General features: G+C 38.0%; 1 long non-coding RNA gene across 1 annotated transcript; it reads right to left on the bottom strand.

The window, feature by feature from the left end:
• Positions 1-5,784: 5,784 nt before the first annotated feature.
• On the bottom strand, positions 5,785-7,786 carry LOC122989341. Its single transcript, XR_006405034.1, has 3 exons — positions 7,776-7,786; positions 6,305-6,306; positions 5,785-5,858 (listed from the first exon to the last, which is right to left on the bottom strand). It is a non-coding gene; the product is annotated as an uncharacterized LOC122989341 (long non-coding RNA).
• Positions 7,787-8,033: the final 247 nt, after the last annotated feature.

Here is an 8,033-nt window from a genome sequence, read left to right as displayed (position 1 = left end):
AACTTTTAACTGGTTAACAGTCTCAGTTTAATACTGATGTCTCTCTATGACCTACATAAGCAAACAAGTCCATCAGTGAGAAGATTGACTGTTTCTATATAGTTATTCTAAACGCCTGCCACCAGGTCGGATTCCCAGCGAAATCAGACGTAACGATTTATGGCACGCAGACCAGAAGAGCCAATGTTTACATTACATGTAGCACTGTAGCATGAGGGAGTACAATGATGTTACTTGAATGAGGGGAAGACATTTCTCTTAGTTTCATAACATTAAAAGTAAAGTTAGACTTGTGAGCTTCCTGCCTCATTTTAAAAAGACTGTAAAATACATGTAACAAATTCCTGACAAAATGTATGACTTACATACACTTAAATATGCCAATACTGGTTAAAAACACAGAATAAGGGAGATAACATATTCCTGACCAACTGCATGTAAACTGGGGTTTACAGACTTGTTGCAGTGGATGCCCTAACCCAATTTCTCACATTAATCTAGTGTCTTCATTGTAAAAGTAGTAATATGTACATTAACACTCTCACTCGTGCTCTCTGCATAATCTGATGTTGCCTTGAATGCAAATTTCTTTGATAATATGGCTGAACTGCAACATTTCTACACATTTTTGCCGTTAACCATTTTGTATCTGTTCTTAGATAGCGGCTATACAAGGCCAACAAAATAATATACCACCTGAAAAACAGTTATTTCCAAAATTCAACTGTATGAGGTGTTTGTTTTCAATGACAAGAAAACAACAACAAAAAAACAGTGGGGTCATGTTCTAATTACTGTCTGATAGGTCATGCTGAATTTAATCCTCAGTGAAAGCAGAGATCAGTTCAATGATGAGGACAATTTTAATTTCTTGTTTGTTGTGTTTGTGCTCATTGAGTGTAAAGGGCACCCTTTATTTTCATGCCTGAGCGCTCCCTGTAAACTCCCGAGGACCATGTGATATTGTTTCAGCTTCCCGATTTCCCGGCAGTACTTCTGAATCTTCCAAGAACCGCCAACCCGCTGAAATCACGAAATCAATCAGAGCTCCAACTCTGGAAACAAATACTCTCTGATTCTCCTTTCAGAGCCAACAGTCGGTGTCTTGCAGCTTCACACTTGGCCCCTTGTGGTTCTGTAACTGATTCAGGATGCTGACCCACATCAGCTCAATGCCACAGGATGCTAATGTGGGCACATGAGAGCTGTTTTTCATTATTGATTATTGTGTCTTCCAGAGGAGCAAATACAAGCACAAACTAAGGTGGGACAGCATCCATCTTCACCAGAGCCTGCTGAGACCTCAGGGAGTCAGAGCTGCGTATCTCTGTGTTGAACCATCAAGACAAATGAATAGTAAGCTGGGCGGCTACAAAGGCAGCAGACAATTCCTCTGGATATTGTGTATATGGTTCAAAAATATATCTCCCCAGCCATGTGCCAGATTTAGCTGATTCCTCCTATTGTTTGCATCAACACATAGGACAACAAGCCATCAAGTAGGGCTTGTTAATAAGCGAGTCCCTCTGTTAGGCTTCAGCAAAGTCCACTGAAGGTCACAGAGGCTCTCTGAAGGAGGAAATGATGTTGCAATCTATTGTTCAAGGACATGGGGGGTTTGCTGCTCTTCAGTAATTGGTTGGACATATTTCTATACGCTTTCTGCAGATACCACAGTAACACTACCAGCATTACCATGTCTAATTATTGTCTCAGCAGCCCATTGTTAGCAACCTAATGAGTGCATGAACACAAAGCTCAATTATACAGTACAAACAATAATAAATGGGCTAAAAAAGAAAAAAAAGAGGAAGATTGGTTCAGGCTAACAGTTGGCAAGGAAAGACAACCTCCAGCTAGTCATAATGAGTCTGCTCAAATCAGTAATGATAACATTTCAGTAGAAATGAGGCTCTAAGTTATCAATAGAAATGAGGCCCTAAAGGCAACCATTTTCTCACAGATAATTGGAAAGGTCACATAACCAGCCTGGAAAAACATTACTGAGAATCTGCTAAACTTTTTATGCAATAATGAGGCACTTGTAGATCAGCTTAAAATGTTAAAAAGACACACACAAACACACAAACACACACATACACACAAACACACGCACACACACACACACACACACACAAGCAATGTTACATAATCATAACAGTTCAGATAATAAAAAATGCAAAAGGCGATTATAAAAAAACACGACTATTGAAATTTGGTTCACATTCAAAAACAACAGTGGCAACAAGAATAGCACAGCCTGTACTTCTGCTGTAGGACACTATCTGTCTTCACCAAGATAATCATAACATCATCAGGATTTTTGGCTGCCGTCATCACGAGAAAGCACAAATTTCAGTGAACCATGATCCCCACATGATCCATGGGAGGGGGATATTGTTATGAACATGGATTAGTCACCAATATGTTTTGGGAGAATGATCCATTTCCCAACTTGTTGCATCATACTAAAGAACATTATTGTATAAAATGATGTACAAATAGACCTTCTATTTTATCTTCATCCTAACATGACAGCGTTGTCACCACTCCCTTGTCTTTAAATAAAAAATGACTCCCCAGTGGAGATATTTCAAGGATTTTTCCTCTTTGGCAGCCCAGTCCACTATTGTCCACCAATTCAAAACATATGGGTTGTAAAAATACACTTTCTGTGTCAAGGTATTCTTGTTCAGACCATATGTTCTATTCAAGTGTGATTATTTGGAATCGCAGCCAAAGCCAACTTACCACTGATATTTTTACAGTTTCAACTAAAAGTAAGACATTTGCCTACAGGTGAACAATGTATTTTTGTTCTCCTGTGATCTCTGGAGTTCCTGCTAATGATAACTCTGCTTCCATAGAAATTTTAAATAATTTTAGTTTCTTACACAGTGTCATTATTTATCCATAGCCCTAAAATACACAAATGAGGTCCATATAAGCACTTTTAGAGGAGAGTGAAGGGAAAACAAGGTTAACACTCTTATGACATATATATACGTGACATAATATATATTGTACATACAACTTTCACAAACAAACTGCACATATAACACAGACAAATGAATTAACGATCAAATTTCTGGTCTATAAAATGTCAGAAAATGATGAAAAATGCCCATAAGAATTTCTTAAAGTGCAAGGGGACATCTGTTTGTTTTGTCTGACCAAAACAGGACGAACAAAGCAAGAATGATGGTTGAGGGCATCATGACCTATAATAACTAAGACCAGCTCACCCTGACACTTTCTTCAAACATGTAATGTGTGTTTTCATCCAGGCCTTTGCCAGGTCGAACCAATATCAAGACAACTTGTTCTTGCTGCTGTGACAGCTTTGAGGTGGGATCAAAGAGATGATCCTGTTTTGTTTGTTCACAGTCTGCATCCTCAGCCAGTCACTTCACTCTCTTTGCTCCTTGGCAGACGAGTCCTACAAAACAAGCTTAGCATCCTACATGAGGTAGAGGTGAGCTAACTATATCACAAGGCGCAGGGCTAAATTTAAATGGATCTAAGGCTGAAGGGGTGATGCTTCCTGGCTGCATCCAGCACGCAATGTCCCTGTGACTCAGATCTCATGTATACTGCATGGTGTGGCAATGAATGAAAAACCCATTAACTCCTCAAGTAGATGCAATATTGCCAAAATAAACTACTTAAGCCAGAGTAAGTCATGTGAAAGTGTGTCCTGTCTACAGAGAAAGGGATTTCTTACCTTTGCCTTTACTCTGCATCTCGATCAAAAGGGGTTATTAGCTGGGGTCAATCACTACAGAGCATAACCAGACAATAAGGTCACCTACACTAACCTTGAAATCTGAAATGACATTGTTTCCATTGTGCTAGAGAGAAATACACATCCTTTCCCTTTTCACTTATGTAGATAGACTTTGACTCACCAACACAGCCTCAAACCAAGGATGAGCTTCAAATGCAGCCAGAATTGTATTTTTTAATGGTTTTATTTGTGTATTATATTCCGTTCTTCTGTGGATTAAACAACAACACAGGTGTAACTAACATCAATAACGGCTGTGTTCCAGTTAGGTCTGCCAGTGTCAGAGCCTTGGTACTGTGCATGCTGGCTCACTGTCATGGAACAGAGACATTGTTAATTTTATTCAAACCTGTGCTGTTCCTGCTGTGATGCGTCAAAATGTCTGCCATGAGAGAGGTCTATAAAACACAGTAAATACAGCAGGCCCAGTGCCTTCCAGACTTTCGTCTGCTTCAAGCCTTGCTTGTTGCTGCCAGTGTTCACAACGTTCAGTCAGTCCAGGTGATTCTTGGCATGTAATCATCCTCAGCTTAGGAGAGAGTTCATTCTCACAAAGGAGAAAAAAGAGAAGGGAAGTGAGGAATTGAAATATAGGTGCACATGGCATTCACCTTTAATGTTAAAATAATATTTCCATACATTATATTATTAGTGGTAAAGTGTTTTCTTGAAAATGCAAGCATGATGATGCAAGAGGCCTTTTTCACAGCAAACATTTTGACTTGTTATAGTAGGGAAAGCACAGGTGTTGCACATTGATGATGTTTCTGTTATATTATGTCCCAGTATGTTGAAACAATGTGACAGTGAGTCAGCACATTGCTGAAGCATCAGCCATCATCAAATTTATTATTTACACCTCCCTACTGTGAAATGTCAACATGTCTTCATACTGGTATGCAAAAGGAGCTCAATCATTAATCACATTTCAACTTGTCTGACTGCTCCAAGACTCATCATCAGCCCTTAACTAAGAAGTTAAGCAGTAGATGGATGGTTAGAAGCAAGAGGAAGCAACCAAATATGAAGTGAAGCAGGTCTGTGGCCATGGAGTCACATATTTAAATCATATTGTGGAAATTTAAGGCAGCAGAAATTATTTACAGACACTCTCCTTTCTCAGAAACCACTGCTGAATTTCCCATTGACCTTAAAGCTCAACTCAAATGTTGAGCTTTGAATAAAGCGTCATAAATCAGCGTACTTGTCATATGACTGTCTGAAGCTATGGCTTTCTGATTATGGAAAACAACAAAATATGTTAACATATTTATGCAGATGACACACAGATTTACATAACCATATCACCAGGGGACTACGGTCCAATACAAGCACTGAGTAAGTGCATTGAACAAATCAACAATTGGTTGTTGAATTTTTCTTCAATTAAACAAAGACAATATGGAAGTAATTGTCTTTGGAGCCAAGTCAGCACTCAGCTTCAATCAGTAATGTTAAAAACCACAAACCAAGCCAGAAATCTTGGTGTAGTCATGGACTCAGACCTGAATTTCAACAGCCACCTTAAGACAATTACAAAGTCAGCCTACTATCACCTTTAGAATATATGAAGGATTAAAGGACTTATGTCTCAGCAGGATTTGGAGAAACTTGTCCATGAGTTTATCTTCAATAGACTCAACTACTGTAAGAGTGTCTTCACAGGTCTCCCTAAAAAATCGATCAGACAGCTGCAGCTGATTCAGAACGCTGCTGCTTAAGTCCTCACTAAGACCCAGAAAGTGGATCACATCACTCCAGTTCTCAGATCTTTACACTGGCTTCCTGTCTGTCAAAGAATTGCTTTTAAAATACTGCTGTTGGTTTATAAAGCAGTGAATGGTTTGCGGCCAAAATACATTTCTGATCTTCTGCTATGTTATGAACCATCCAGACCTTTCAGGTCGTCTGGGACAGGTCTGCTTTCTGTTCCCAGAGTAAAAACTAATCATGGAGAAGCAGCGTTCAGTTTTTATGCCCCACATATCTGGAACAAACTCTCAGAAAACTGCAATCTGCTGCAACTCTCAGTTCTTTTAAATCAAGGCTGAAGCATTTTCTGTTTCGCTGCCTTGTATTAAATCAAATTTGAGGCTTTTGGTTAATATCTTACACTGCACTGCAACTTTTACTCTTGTATTTCAAACCTGTCTTATTCTATTTTAGCTTATTTATGTTTTCTATTCTCTTAGCTCTTTAATGATTGTATTTAAGTGTCCTTTTATGGTGTGTTTCTTTTTTGCACCTTGTCTCAATGCTTTTTAATGTTTTATGTAAAGCACTTTGAATTGCCTTGTTGCTGAAATGTGCTATATAAATAAACTTGCTTTGCCTTGAAGGCTGACATGGACATTTCTAGGTTAAAGCATCCAGGAAGCTGATATCTGATACTTATTTAATCACAAGCATCTGCATGACGCAGTCGTGTATCACTTAAATGTGAACTTACATAGATTACAGAACACACTTGGACATTAAAAATTAAAAATCTGTTGAACAAAGAAAATTATTGTACACAGCTGCGGCCTTAGATGATATTCAGACCAACATTACTGCTGATTTGCATGTAACTCTCCTGTGAAATTTATGAGCCTTTTAAAATCTGTCCTAGTACTGTCATCAGTATTACTACATTGTCCTTGTCGACCCCTCTCAGTAATTCACCTCACTGTTGTTGAGGTGATGCTTGCACACAATTGTTCTAAAATGCAATGTGAAAGTTATCTCACCACTTAGACTAACAAGCTCCCTGTCTGTGTTTCTGTCTCTCTGCCATTTGTATCCCTTCACACGTACACACACACTTTCAGACCGCACTCAGTCACAATCTTCGAACAACACATGGCGTCAGCATCATAAACATGACAGGGCTTTCTTTTGTGTTGTGTCAGTGAAATATGTAGCTATAACCAGAGTTCAACTCAGCATCCGCCATTAAAAAGCCACTTTAGGTCAAGTGAGGGCATGGTGTGTTATGTAATTATTGGCGTTTGTTATGTAATAACCCGGTATATAATGATCACAACATTTCCAATATGTTGCATGTCTGTTTATCCAAATATCCACTTTATCTACACCTGTAGATCCAAAATAGCGTAGCACATCTTTTGTGGAAAACGAAGCAGTTGGATTAGTTTGCATCTACATGTAGGACTGTGGTTTGGTGATCTTATTTGAAGTTTTGTAACAGAGGTAGGAGCTTAATACCTGCTGAGAGGTAGTCTGAACAAATTGCTGTTAGTTTCACAAGGATTAAGATAATCTACTTGTATTAACACTGGAATGTTTGGAGGAAAAAACTGCTCTTTGTTTCAAAACTTGTGTGATGAGTGTAAACCAATGAAAACAGGTTGCTGGTTGAAATTCCATAGAAAATGAGGGCTGTAGGAATAACTTCAATCTCTCTTGCCAGATACCATAGAAGTGCTTCAAATTAGATCTTCACTTCATGTAATGGTAGTTCATGTAATCTGGAGTATTTAGCAGTAATGTAAGTCACTCTGGATAAAAGCACCTGCCAAATGCTGTAAATGTAAATGTCATTAATTAAATCCACATTGTTAACATGTTCAACAACTTTAGAGGTCAGAATCAAGTTAAAAATCACTGGAACTGAGTAGCATTTGGAATACTTGTGGTTTCAACTATTATATTTATTTTATTATCATTATTATTATTATTATAAGTATTTATTGATATAAGTTAAATACATTTTTACTGAAGTGGTTTATTTCTTTTCATTTGAACTTGCATCGATGAAGAGTAAAACATTTTGGTGGCACTTTGTGACCATCAAAAAAACTCTGGGTAATCTCAAATGAACATGCATTTTATATGTAATTCCAAATAAAACAGTTAAGTTTCATTTTTCTAATTTCTTAAAAGTGTATCTTTATTTATTACCTCATCATGTAGAACTACATAAAAAACTCTGTTCCTCATGATCTGTTCCTGTGTCATATCCTACGCCTGTACTGTAAAACATTACTGTAAGATATTCTTAAGGCTCATTGTGACCTCAAGCCTCAAATGATTCATTAATTACAATATCTGTGACCAACATTGGAGGAGTGTAGTTGTACTGGGCGTCTCCCAAATATAAGCATGACTCAGCATCGTGGTAATGACTCTGTCTGACTCCCTCAATTAAGAAATGTATCTTATCTTTCACAGCCAGAGTCTGCAATTATCTTCATACAAGTAAAGATTTTAGGTGATCTGCCTCAGAGCAATTACCCAATCAAGC

The sequence above is a fragment of the Thunnus albacares genome, chromosome 9 (genome assembly GCF_914725855.1).
Source record: "Thunnus albacares chromosome 9, fThuAlb1.1, whole genome shotgun sequence".
Taxonomy (NCBI): Eukaryota; Metazoa; Chordata; class Actinopteri; order Scombriformes; family Scombridae; genus Thunnus; species Thunnus albacares.
The sequence above is the reverse complement of the archived record's forward strand: the minus strand, read 5'-3'. Positions and strand labels throughout refer to the sequence as shown.